Here is a 12,071-nt window from a genome sequence, read left to right as displayed (position 1 = left end):
TTGTAGAGTTAAGAGTTATGTAATCACAAAGGGTTTCCGTCAGAAAAGAAAATTTCATGCAATTGCCATTTAGATAAAAAGTTTCTACTTTCTCTGGAATTTTGAAGTGGCTGTGACCCTCCAAGAAAGTGGGAACATTATTGGCACCTGATATTTCCACTGTTAGGGATCAAACCACTAAAAAGACCTTAGCTTTTTTCACACTGTATTCTCACAGTATGGGGGGCTTCTTGCTAAAAAAGTAACTTTAATTGCCTTTCTGTTAGTCCAATAAATAAATTCACATTGGAAATATCTTGAACTTAATCAGAACTGGTTATTAGACGGGCGTCTGGGTGGCTCAGTCAGTTAAGTGTCTGCCTTTGGCTCAGGTCATCATTTCAGGGTCCTGGGCTGGAGCCTGGCATCAGGCTCCCTGCTCAGCAGGGAGTCTGCTTCTCCCTCCTCTACCCCTTCCTACCCCCACCCCTGCTGCAGATATCTCTTTTCCTATCTCTTTCAAATAAATAAATAAAATCTTAAAAAAAAAAATAGAACTATAGTTAGAATTCCAGCTCTAATGCTTAATGGCTGGGTTATCTGTATTGCATTAGTCCTTGTAAAAAGTCAGTTCAGCGAACACCAGTTGGAATGTTATGTACATTATCATGACATTATTGTGAGCACTGGAGATAGAGACATGAGCTGAGACAGTCTCTTTCTTTGTTGTTATTTTGGTTTCAGTATTGTTGTTGTGGGTTCAAAGAAAGGACATACTTAGCCTTGTACCATAATTGTCTCATATTTTTAATCATCTGTAATAGTTAATTACATTTTCCTTTAGGGGCTAACACATTTTTCAGTGGCTGATACATTGTTTTTCAACATGTCAGTTAAGAAACTATATATGATTATCTCTAAAGTTCACTTTAACTTTACAGTTTCATTTATCTTGAAAATTATTGTATGAGAATTCAAGAAAAAAATGGGCACTTTGTGCATATATCATACCAGTGTCATTCTGTACATCAACTTATTAGCAAACTTTTAAATGTGCAGAAAGCATGATTGACTCATTTTGGGTAAACCAATTAGAAAGATTTGCCTTTTTGTATTTTGTTCTGTGATAATTGTAAATATCCCTTACAAGTTATCTTTAATTTCTATTTTATTACTTCTGTGGTAAGATGTGTTTTAATCCTAGGATGACATAATGGTTTTAGAAAAAAAATCTGCTTTATTGTTTCATATGATGTTCATAGAATGACAATAATGATCCTAGTGTAGGAAATGTAATAACTCAGAGACCCTAGGTAAAAAATTATATATCCTAGTTATGTACCTATAAGCACTTATATCAGTCCATCACCTATTTATCTGTTAATTTATATATCTAGAGAAAACCCACACACTCATATTTACATGTTCTGCTATTACCGTTTTCAACCTGGGGACCATGTCTGCTTGTTTACCGCTGTACATCCTGTCCTTAGAACTAACACATAGTAAGCGTTCAGTATATATTTGTTGAAAAAAATGGATAGTTGTATTAATAAATGAATGTAGTTAGGAGAAAAAGAGTGTTTAGGGAGAGTTCAGAAAAGAAAAAAAAAATTGCTGGGGATTTTTTTTAGAATAGGTGTTACTTGAACTGGTTCTTAAGGAATGAGAATGCATACATTAGGAAAAGATGAAAAAGAAATTGTTCTGGGTAGAGGAAACAGAGCAAGCAGACTTATAAAATAGAACACCTGTATTTTGGGGGATAGCATGGAGTCTAGTTGGGAAAGAACAGAGAAAACACAAAAGAGTGACAGATATGTTCATAAAATTACGATTGGGACATATATTAGCTTATTTTTGGATGTTTTCACACAGAGTGAGATTTTTTTCCATAAGTGATAAAAAATTAATCATTAGCTGAAGACTAATATGAAGTTCAGTATTCTTTTCTCATTAAACTTGTTTTAATGGGTCTCAAAATTCTGTGACAGATCTTTGGTCAAGTTGTTTCTATTAAAAAGTACTAAAATCAGTATTTTTGGAAATAATTTGACCAAAATGATTTCACTCGTATGTGGAATTTAAGAAATGAAACAGAAAAACATAGAAAAAAAAAGAGAGAGGCAAACCATAAAACAGACTCTTAACTATAGAGAACAAACTAAGGGTTGCTGGAGGGGAGGTGGGCCGGTGATGGGTTAAACGGGTGATGGGTATTAAGAAGGGTACTTGTTGTGATAAGCACTGGGTGTTGTACAAAAGTGATGAATCACTAAGTTCGATTTCTAAAAACTAATATTACAATATATGTTAAGTAACTATAATTTAAATAAAAACTTGAAACTACACAAAATACTGATTATAGAAACTAATAACTTAAAATTGCCACATATACAAAAAATAAAACAAAACAAAAAACAATGTTCCGTCCACAGAATATCCTCCTTTCCTTCTGAATGTTTTATAATGCCTTGTTATCATTAATCAGTCTTTTACTATTAAACTTAAATGGCCAATTGACACAAACAGTTCTGACATTGTTCTTCCACCACTGATTAAGACTGGGGTGGCAGGCATTGGAGATAATATTCGTTTAGACTTCTGTGCATTCTGGGCAGACTTGGTGGTCTTGCCAGCTCCAGCTGCCTTCTTATCCACTACTTTGGTGACACCCAGAGCAACCATCTGCCTCGTGTCACTAATGGCAAAACAGCCTGGAGGAGGATAGTCAAAGAAGCTCTCAATACGCATAGGCTTTCCAAGAACCATATCAATGATGGCAGCATCACCAGATTTCAAGAACTTGAGGCCATTCCAACTTTTTTCCAGAATGATGATCAGTTTCCTCCTTCAGCTCAGCAAACTTGCAAGCACTGTGAGTTGCGACGGTGTAGTACAGGTGCATATCCAGAACTGATTTGGCCTGGATGGTTCAAGATAATCACCTGAGCTGTGAAGCCAGCTGTTTTCATTGGTGGGCCATTTTTGCTGTCACCAGTCATATTACCATGATGATCATCTTTGAGATATGTTCTTGACATTGAGGACCACATTGTCCCCAGGAAGGGCCTCACTCAAAGCTTCATGGTGCATTTCAACAGACTTTGCTTCAGTTGTAACATTGGAGCAAAGGTGATCACGATGCTGGGTTTAAGAACACTCGTCTCCACTTGGCCCACAGGGACAGTACCCATGCCACCACTTTTGTAGATGTCCTGAGGGGGCAGAAGCAATGGCTTGTCAGCTGGGTGAGTTGGTGGCAGAAGGCAATCCAGAACTTCAAGCAGCATGGTTCTACTGGCACTGCCATCCTTACGGGTGACTTTCCATCCTTTGAACCAAGGCATGTTAGCACTTGGCTCCAGCATGTTGTCACAATTCCAACCAGAAATTGGTACAAATGCTACTGTGTCAGGGTTACAGCCAATTTTCTTAGTGTAAATACTGACTTCCTTAATGATTTCTTTGTATCTCTTCTGGCTGTTGGACAACTCAGTGGAATCCATTTTGTTAACACCAACAATTAGTTGTTTCACACCCAGTGTGTAAACCAGAAGGACATGCTCATGGGTCTGACCATTCTTGGAGATACCTGCTTTAAATTCATCAGCACCAGCAGCAACAATCAGGGCAGCACAGTCAGCCTGAGATGTGCCTATAATCATGTTTTTGATAAAATGTCTGTGTCCTGGGACATCAGTGATGGTCACATAATACTTGATGGTCTCAATTTCCACAGGAGGAAATCAATGGTGATACCATGTTCATGTTTAGCCTTCAGTTTATTCAAGACCCAGGAATCGTGAAGGAACCCTTTCCTATCTCAGCAGCCTCCTTCTCAAATTTTTCGATAGTTCTTTTGTCAATCCCACTACGTTTGTAGATAAGATGACCAGTAGTGATAGACTTGCCAGAATATAGGTGTCCAATGATGACAATGTTGATATGAGTCTTTCCTTTCCCATTTTAGTTTAGGTTTAGTGGTGATTTTCACAACACCTATGTTCAGGTGGCAAACCCGTTGTGAAAAAGTGAAGTTCAATATTCTGATAGGGAACACATAACTGGTTTTTAGTTTCTTCATTTAAAGAGTAAAAGGATCACTCTGGCTATGGTCATTTCAGCCTTAATCTAGTATTAGTATACAATTACTGTTGAACCCAAAATCGTATGATCTAAAATGATAAATTCATTCTTTTGCAAAATTTAAATGGCTACTTGTATCTACTAAATGGTTTCCTGAAATATTCTTTACAGTCATTAGTATATGACACAACTTAGCTTATTTGTAAGTTATTAAGTAATATTTCTACAGATAATTTAATTTTGTCTTTCCTTATCTAAGAAGTTTCCTCAGATCTATGGGAAAATTATGAAAAATAATTTTTCTGGCCCACATTTATTAATAGGTATACTAGGGCATATCTACTTTAAATCCTTTTTAGAAAAAGGCAGATCATAAATGAAAGCATAACAGGGCGCTTAGGTGACTCAGTCGGTTAAGTGTCTGACTCTTGGTTTTGGCTCAGGTCATGATCTCAGGGCCCTGAGATCAAGCCCCTTTGGGCTTGGTGCTCAGTACAGAGTCTACTTGTCTCTCTCACTCTGTTCTTCCCCCTGCCCTCTCTGTGTCCTTCCTTTCTCTCTCAAATAAATAAATAAAATCTTTTAAAAAATTAAATGAAAGCATAGCACACAATTTTTCTATAATACTAAATGATTCTGCAGACCATATGTAGCTTATCTAATGATGTTAATAGCTTAAAACTGCTTTAATATTTGGAAAAACACTTATAGTTTAATAGTGTTAACTTTTTCCTGAAACATATATCCTCATTGATAGCTGCGTGACTAAGTACAGCACAGTGTTTGTATCAGATTCCACATAATTTTTAGAAGCAATTTTGTTATTCTGTTTTCTTTTATTTTTTATTTTTTATTTTTTTTTAAAGATTTTATTTATTTATTTGACAGAGAGAGAGACAGCCAACAAGAGAGGGAACACAAGCAGGGGGAGTGGGACAGGAAGAGGCAGGCTCCCTGCAGAGGAGCCCGATGTGGGGCTCGATCCCAGAATGCCGGGATCACGCCCTGAGCTGAAGGCAGATGCCCAACGACTGAGCCATCCAGGCACCCCTGTTATTCTGATTTCTAATCAAGATTGAAGACAGCTTCAAAATTCAACACCTTATTTTACCAAAATTCAGTGACAACTTAGGGTCTTTTCTTAACTTCATGTCAATTCTACCCTAAAGTAAAATCAAGCTCTTGGATACCCTTTACTCAGCTTCAAAGTTAACATCATGTGCAGTCATGATGTTAAGTCACTAGTCTTAAAATTAAGATAATTGGGACAATACTACTAACATTGGTAAAATACTATTAACCAAAATACAAAATTAATTTTGATTTCACTATCTTTCTTTCTTTCTTTCTTTCTTTTTTTTTTTTTTGTCTTCCAGAATCTAATCCAGAAGCCTGCATTGCATTTTTTGTCCTATCTTTTTGGTTGCCTCTGGTTTGTGACAGTTTCTGAGTCTTTAATTGTCTCTTATGACATTGACATTTCTGAAGAGCATTTGACACTTTTGAAAGTATTTTGTAGAATGTCATTCAATTTGGGTCTGATGTCTGATGTTTTCTCATGACTATGTTGAAATTTTGAATTTTGGGAAAAAAATAGAAGAGATGGGCCCTGCTGATATGAATGGATCACTTCAGCAGTTACGTGTCATTATGGCTTATTATGCTGATATTAATCTTGATCCTTTGGTTAAGGTGGTGTCTACCTGGTTTCTCCACTGTATAGTTATAATTTTCCCTCGGGTAATTAAGCAATACCTGAGGGAAAATACTTTAAATTATACAAAGTTCTACTTCTCTTTAATTTTACCTATTAATTTTGGTCTACAATAATTATTACTGTGGGTTTCTAATATTCCTCACTTAGTTATATTTATTAAATGGAATTTTTCTGTAATTAAGAGATATCTTTTCTTCATTTCCTATGGACTCATGCATATGTGTTTTAACCCTTGGGTTATGATGCACAGTTATCATTGTTTCTCAAATTGTGCTAGCTTTGGCTACTGGGAGCTCTTTCACATTGGCTTCTGTGTTCCTTTGACATGCCATCATTGTCATCATCTTCTTCCTTTATCACTTCTTTATCTCTTGGCATGTTAAGTTATTCCTGGTTTATGTTATATTTTTCTTTATCTTTGCTTTGGAATCAACTACTTCTCCAAGGTTCCCTGGTCTCTTTTCCTGGGGCTGGTATTTAGAAACTAAGATCTGTGCACTAGTTCACTAGTTTTACTAGGTGCTACTTCGGTATGCAAGCTCTAGGTCCTCTCATTGGATAGAGACAGGAAATGTTTCACACTTCTGTATTTCTTTTATATACACACCTATTTTTAAAACCTGTGAAATCATACCAAACTCAAAATAACTAATAACTCCAAATACCTGATAACTCCAAATTGAATCCTACATTTCAGGATTTATTATATCATTCTGTCTTTGTTTATTTCTAACTTCTTCCATCAGCAAGAAACCTGGCTTTCAATTTCTACAATATATATATTTATTTGTTATACATTTAATGTACAGTTGACCCTTGAACAATGCAGGGGTTAGGGGTACTGACCCCCCACTCAGTCAAAAATCTGTGTGTAACTTTTGACCACCCCTCTTCCCCAGAACTTAACTGCTAAGAGCCTATTGTTGAACATCTTACTAATAACAAACAGTCGATCAACACATATTTTGTATGTTCTTACAATCAAGTACACTAGAGAAAAATATTATTAAGAAATTCATAAGGAAAATATATTTACAGTCCTGTACTTTATTGAAAAAAAAAATCTGTGTATAAGTGGACCCATACAGGGGCACCTGGGTGGCGCAGTCGTTAAGCATCTGCCTTTGGCTCAGGGCGTGATCCCGGTGCTCTGGGATCAAGCCCCACATCAGGCTCCTCCGCTATGAGCCTGCTTCTTCCTCTCCCACCCCCCCTGCTTGCGTTCTCTCTCGCGCTGGCTGTCTCTCTCTGTCAAATAAATAAATAAAATCTTAAAAAAAAAAAAAAAGTGGACCCATACAGTTCAAACCAGTGTTGTTCATAGGTCAACTGTGTATCTCTGTATATTCATTTTGTTCAGTTATGGCAGAAACGAGGACAATAGCTCATAGCTGGTAGCTGTATACCAAATGTCAACAGTAACAAGTGCTAAGTACATTGGGATTCTATGTTAAACTGGTGGATTCCATTAAAAGATTATTTGACTTCTTGACTTTTTTAGCTGTTACTTAGCTTAGTAATTAAACAGAACCTAATGGCTTCGAGAGGATTTTTCAAAGTCCAATAAAAATGGAAACATGTATCATTTGTAACCAAATTCCAATATTGAATATTAGTATAAGTATACCTCTAATAAAGTTTGCATTTGAAAGCATGCTTTGCCTATTCACCAGGCAAAATTTAATACTAATGTTGATAATAATAATAGCAATAAAAATCTAAATTTGTATAATACCTCACAATTTCTCAAAGCACTTTAACATATCCAGTCAGTATGTTGGCAATGGAAAGAGACAGAATAGTTGTGTTAAAAAAAATAGCAGGTTCCAACATTGGCCAAACCCTGAGCTGATATTCACTAAGTAAGCACCAGTGTGGCACAGGGATTGACATCTACTCTGATCATTTTGTATCTGTATTAGGTAGGGTTCTATCAGAAAAGCAGAACCGCAAGAATGTGGACCTCCAAACGCAAGCTAGAGTCCGTGACTATGAATAGAAACTCATGTCAGTTCTCATTACGTCTGACCTTGATGGTATGGGTGTCTTGTAGGAAGGACCTTCCTTATAGAGCTAAACCCATAGACCTGCCCTGGAGTCAGAGAAGAGGAGAATCCAGAGGAAATCTCTGCATTTACCTCCTGCCAAAAGGATGAGCCAGCAGGTACGTGACAATGTGTGTGCGCTACTAAATAGCTACTGCTGCACTTCTGCCTTCCATAGAAACCTCCCATAGTTGCAAACATATAAGAAGAGGCATTTTGAGAAATGCAGTTCAGTCTAGTCAAGCTAAGCTTTACAAAGCCCCCACACAGTACCTATTTGTCTTTTAACAACTTTTAAGATTTTTTTTAGTTTATACAAAATTTAAAGCTCATAAAACAAGAATGCCATTATGAGCATTAAATTTATGAAATATGCAAAGCATATACTTAAGTATGTCAGTAATTGTTTTAGTAATAATCTTTTCCTTGTGTCTGTAGTTGACATCAGTCATTTCACTCACTGCCTTTTGTAAGAGTCAAGAAGATTATAGCAATTAAAAGCTTTTAATTACTACCAAAAATAAGTGTATACGATGAGTGTATTTTAAAGGTGAAGTCAAGAAAGACCTCTATGGAAATTATTAAGAATGAGAAAGAGAAAAGTTGATACTTCAGTTTTGCATACATAATTACATAATTACTAAAACACAAATTCTTTGTGTATATATAGGTATATATTGACAAATATTTAATTCTTAATTTTAGGTCCTGTGCTTTATGAGATTAAAGATTAAAATATGTGATATCTATCCTGAATACTAGTTGGAAACCAGATAATATCCTCCATTTCTTCTCTCCTTCTCTTCCTTTCTCCATCCCACAGAACTTGATATTACTTCTGGATGTGAATGAATATCGTAAATGAAGTTACTAACTAGTTCAGTTGCTTCAGTTTTGCACCAGAGTTATTCTGAATTAAGATAATGCTAAAGAATAATAAATATATGCACTTTTGCTTTGCATATGCACCTTTTATTTAACTGGTATTTTTATTTAAAATGCAAAATTATCAGTCATCTCTGTTCATCTTATTATCATTTAAATATCTATGTCTGTTTCTGTGGTTTATGGTCTTTAGATAATATCAAAATCTTTAATTTAACATTAATCTTTTATATTGAAATATTGAGCATTATCTGGTTATGTTTTAGTATCCTTGTTTGTTTATTAAATTATTAGTCAAAAGTTAATGTTCTTGTGCAAAGCTCATATAAATTGATAAGAATACTACTTTGGCAATATCAAAAAAAAAGAACTTCAGTAGAAAATTCACAGGGGATTTTAAAATATTAAAAAATGGAAAAATATTTCAAACTCATTTATAATAACTTGCCACTTAAATTGCCACTCTTGTATATCAAAATCAGTCTATATTGATAATTTAATATGTTTTAACCCAATAATTTAAGATGTTACAATGAAATGGAGAGAAATTTTATTTTATTTTTAAATTACCAAATATAAAAAGTAACATAACTAATCCTGAAAAGGACAGGGAATAGTATTGCATTGCATAGTGAACACTAATAATACTACTTTTCTGAAAGGAAATTTGTTACCTTGTACCAACAAATCAAAAATAATTATTTAGTCAGTGAACAAGACAGAATATGGTATGTATAGGGAGATAGCCTGGATTCACATGTTTAGTTGGCCATTTATTTTCTATTTATCTTATATAGGTTTCTTACCTCTGTGTGTTTCTGTTTCCTGATCTGTAAAGAAGAAATAATTGTGAGAATTAAATATGGGTGAATATGAAAAAAAGCACAGTGCCTCACATATAAGTGATAAATCATTGGCAACATTCTAAATGAGCAACAGTAAAAGAATATTTAAATCTAAGTTCTTATACTAAAGGAAGTAATAAGCAGCCCTCTGTACTTAGATCATAACATATTTCTAAAAAAATAGAATAATCCTTTATATGAAGCACAGTTAAAGCATGATATAATATTGCATATATAATATGATTTCAATATGGAAATTTTATTCTAAAGATTAATAGTGATTTAAAAAGGCTCAAAAGTTTCAATTTGATTCACACCACTTTGAAATGCTACAAAAATATTCATACACCAAAATTCTTTAGATACACTAAAAAGATAAATATAAAAAAATGAAGTCATCACTAGGAAAAACTCTAGTAAATATTTCTATTATACTGATGTATTAGTCTGGATTCCCTAGAGAAACAGAACCAATAGGAGCCAATATGTCCTGTTATATGTGTAGAACTATTATAGGAATTGACTCACATGATTATGGAGGCTGAAAAATTCCCAAGATCTGAAGTTAGCAAGCTGGAGAATCAGGAGATCCAATCATAGAGTTACCAGTCTGGGTCTGAAGGCCTGAGAACCAGGAAATCTGATGGTATAAGACTTAGTCCAGGTTATTATTAGAGACTAAAAAGCCTGTAAGAGAAAGGGAAAAGCTGTGCTCTCGGTATGTAGTGTACATTTTTTCCCATAAGAATAGCATGGGCTAAAATATTTTTAAAATCTTAGATCTCTGGATCTTATTAATTAGTGTATATATTTCACTTAAGAAAATACCTAACAGTGTTTATCTAGTGTTAGATTTTGCAGGAAACAAGCCATGATTTATAGGAAAGTATGACCTAAAAGTCTCTTGAATTTAGATTATCTGGCATTTCAATTTGTTTTTTACCCTGTTCTCAAGGTAACCGTGTTTATTAGTTCTTGCTCATAAATCAGATTCATAAGGCAATCTGTCATTCTTATTACATAGTGGGTGAGGTTTTTCTACCATTTTTTTCTTACATTATTTCAATAAAGAAGTACACACTGAAATAATTTATTAACAAAACACCTTACATTATGCAGGGTTAGTTTATCATATGAACAAGTTTAACATTATTAACATAATTGCTTATTATTAGCTAAAATGAGTGCCTAGTATTAATGTATTAATATAATGTCTCTTAGGGCCATTAGGGGTCCTATAACAGCCCTATAATACTAGAGACCGGGTGGCTTATACACAGCAGAAATTTATTTTTACCATTCAGGAGGTGGGACGTCCAAGATCAGGATGCCAGCACCGTCAGGTTCTAGGGAGGACTTTCTTCCAGATTGCAGATTGCTGATTTCTTTTTGTATCCTCACATGGTGGGTTTGGTGAGAGAGGTCTCTCAGACGTCTTTTATAAGGTCACTTTCTCATTTATGAGGGTTTCACTCTCATGACTTAATCACCTCCTAAAGGTTCCATACTCTAATACCATCGTCATGGGGATTAGGATTTCAACATATAAATTTGGGAGGAATACAGGTATTCAATATAGCAACAAGTATGTTGATGTGTTCTTACATGATTATCTAAATAAATTGTTCTTGAACATACAGCCATGCATATAGGTGGCCACAAAATCATTTATTTTGGTATGCAGGTTTGAAAAGTTAAAAAAACTGATTTTTTTTATAGATACATTATTGAACATTTAAAACAATTTTCATTTAAAATAATGAAATCATTGGCTTACTACTAAGGCTAACCCTACCTTAGAGAATATACCTTGTGAATATTTAATTCATGGTAAAGTCTCTAATTTGTGGTAAAAAAATGTATATTAAAAATATAATTTTTGAGGTGTCAGTTTATATTGCAACTCAGAATATACTAATCTCTATAAACCAATAGTATATAAATGAATTTAGTGGGGTTATTTAACCAGTCTTAAAAGTCAGTTTAGAGTATTATGGAACTAGATGCTATGTGGAAGAACATAGTAGGGAGTTATCTTTGCTTTTTCGTCATTTCCACATTGTCACATGCATTTAAATATATAGAATGCATAAAACACTTTGACTAAATATACAGTAGTAGTTCTTCAAATAAAATAATTGCGCAGAATTTGGACCTCACTTGGCGCCAACTATTACCAGAAGTACCCGATTGATCATTGTGGTAGAACTGACTGTCCACCAGAAATCTGTGCATAGTGTTATTACTGAATGGCTACCCATGTTCTGTCTCTTCTGTACTTAAAAATTTTCATGTGACTGAGTTATATTGAAAGGAATCTAAACAGTAGTAATGTGTGTCAATTTCAGTCTTGGAAGAGTAAAATTCCTTATCATTCTCCCATGGTCTTTTTCTTTCTGGCCAACATCAGTGTGCATTCCGAGGTTAATCTTGAAATTTGTGCATTGAAGATGGCAGACTCTGTCAACCTAGATGACTGAATGAAAGCATGGATGTAGGTAGCCCAAAACC

General features: G+C 34.6%; 1 pseudogene; it reads right to left on the bottom strand.

Moving 5' to 3' along the window:
• Positions 1-2,466: 2,466 nt before the first annotated feature.
• LOC103678633 lies at positions 2,467-11,795 on the bottom strand (annotated as a pseudogene).
• Positions 11,796-12,071: the final 276 nt, after the last annotated feature.

Source organism: Ursus maritimus, unplaced genomic scaffold (assembly GCF_017311325.1).
Source record: "Ursus maritimus isolate PB19 unplaced genomic scaffold, ASM1731132v1 scaffold_17, whole genome shotgun sequence".
NCBI lineage: Eukaryota > Metazoa > Chordata > Mammalia > Carnivora > Ursidae > Ursus > Ursus maritimus.
This window is presented reverse-complemented; position numbering and strand designations above follow the sequence as displayed.